Here is a 2258-nt window from a genome sequence, read left to right as displayed (position 1 = left end):
CTGGCCACGGCTGTCACATGATCGTCTAAAGACAGCCGAGCATCCAGGAGGACGCCCAGGTTGCGGGCCCTCTCCGCGGGAGCTAATGACTCGCCCCCGATAGCCAGAGATGGAACCAACTGGCTATGATGTGACACCGGAAACCACAGCCACTCGGTCTTGGACGGGTTGAGTCGAAGCCTGTTCCTCCCCATCCAGATTCGCACGGCCTCCAGGCACCGGGACATCACTTCCGCGGCATCGTTGGGGTGGTCTGGGGTGGAGATGTACAGCTGGGTGTCATCTGCGTACTGATGAAACTCCACCCCGAAACCACGGATGATCTCACCCAGTGGCTTCATATAAATGTTGAACAGGAGAGGCGAGAGGACCGATCCCTGTGGTACCCCACAAGTGAGGCACCTCGAGGTCGACCTCTGCCCCCCTGCCAACACAAATTGCGACCGGTCCGAGAGGTAGGAGAACCACCGTAAGACGGTGCCCCCCAAACCCAAACCCTCTAACCGGTGCAACAAGATACCATGGTCGATGGTATCGAAAGCCGCTGAGAGAGCTAACAGGACCAGGATAGAGGAGCAGTCTCTATCCCGAGCCCTCCAGAGATCATCAACCAACACGACCAATGCTGTTTCCGTGCTGTGCCCAGGCCGGAAGCCGGACTGGCGCGAGTTTAGATAGACAGTTTCTTCCAGGTGCTGAGGGAGCTGTCGTGCCACCACACTCTCAACAACCTTCGTAAGAAAGCGAAGGTTGGAGACAGGACGGTAGTTGGCCAAAACAGCCGGGTCCAGGGAGGGCTTCTTGAGGAGGGGCCTCACCACCACCTCTTTAAAGGCGGCCTGCAAGAACCCCTCACTCAAAGAAGCGTTGACGATTCCCTGAAGCCAGCCTCGTGTAACCTCCCGGGAGGCCAGTACCAGCCAGGAGGGACATGGGTCCAGTAAACATGTGGTGGTGTTCAGCCGTCCCAACATCCTGTCCATATCCTCGGGGGTCACAGGATCAAACTCTTCCCACAAAATGGACTCAAGACCTGCCTCCATTGGCCCGCCTGAACTAGTCCAATCGGAGGCTAACCCGGCCCGGATCCGATCGATTTTGTCATGCAGGTAACACCCAAATTCCTCTGCCCGACCCTGCAAAGGAACATCCCGGACCCTCTGATGAAGGAGGGAACGGGACACCCTAAACAGGGCGGCAGATCGGTTACCTGCAGACGCGATAAGAGCGGAGAAATATTTTCGTTTCACCGCTCTTATCTCTACTAGGTAAGTCCTTAAATGGGACTTTACCAATTTCCGATCGGATTCGGAGCGGGTGGCCCTCCAATTACTCTCTAGGCATCTCTTCCGATGCATCATCACCCTCAGCTCCTTGGAGAACCAAGGAGCCAAGGTAGACCGGCATCGGGTGAGGGGCCGCAAAGGCACGACCCGGTCCAGGGCCCCCACGGCCGCACCATCCCAGGCGGCCACCAGGTCCTCAGTCAAGCCGCGGGTCAATGTCTCAGGTATTGGCCCAAGCTCCGTCTGGAACCTCTCAGGGTCCATCAGGCGCCTGGGGCGGAACCATTTCATCACTTCTGGTTCCGCCTCCCCGCGGTGGGGCATAGCGGTAGGAAAGGCCAGCCGAGGGAGAGAGTGATCTGACCATGACAGGGGCTCAACAACTATTTCCCCTAAACCACGATCACTCAGCCACTGGCCGGAGGCAAAAACTAAGTCCAGTGTGTGTCCTCCGGTGTGGGTAGGGACATCTACTAATTGGGTGAGGTCCATGGCCGTCATGGAGGCCATGAACTCCCGAGCCACCTCAGATGCTTCACCTAATGATGGCAGATTGAAATCCCCCATGACTAACAGTCTGGGGGTCTCAATCGCCATCTCGGCTATCACACTGAGAAGCTCGGGTAGGGCTGCTGATACATAGCGGGGAGCCAGGTATACAATCAGCAGACCCTGCTGCCTCCCATGACCCCACGTCACACCTAAGGATTCACAACCGGCAGTCTGCGGCACAGTGGTCTCCCTTGGATCCAGGCCTTGGGCTCTCGGCTCTCGGCTGGTGAAATGCACGGTAGCCTGGCGGGCACATTTCAACGAGGGGCACCCCCCCTCTTGGCCCAGCCAGGTCTCCGTAATACCCGCCAGGTCCACCTCCCCCTCCGATACCAAATCATAAATGAGGGGGGCTTTATTAACCGTGGACCTGGCGTTACACAGCATCAGCCGAAAGCCCAGGCCCTGAGATCCTAAACC

The 2258-nt window shown here is 57.8% G+C and overlaps 1 protein-coding gene across 1 annotated transcript in view; it reads right to left on the bottom strand.

Annotated features, from left to right (window-relative positions):
• Positions 1 to 2258, bottom strand: part of LOC107284615 (heat shock factor protein 3) — a 54507-nt gene that overhangs the window by 20926 nt on the left and 31323 nt on the right. The gene's annotated exons all lie outside the window — the stretch shown is intronic.

This window comes from Protobothrops mucrosquamatus, unplaced genomic scaffold (genome assembly GCF_001527695.2).
Source record: "Protobothrops mucrosquamatus isolate PMUCROS unplaced genomic scaffold, P.Mucros_1.0 scaffold108, whole genome shotgun sequence".
Lineage (NCBI taxonomy): Eukaryota > Metazoa > Chordata > Lepidosauria > Squamata > Viperidae > Protobothrops > Protobothrops mucrosquamatus.
Note: the sequence above shows the minus strand (reverse complement) of the source record. Positions and strands in the feature narration are given on the sequence as shown.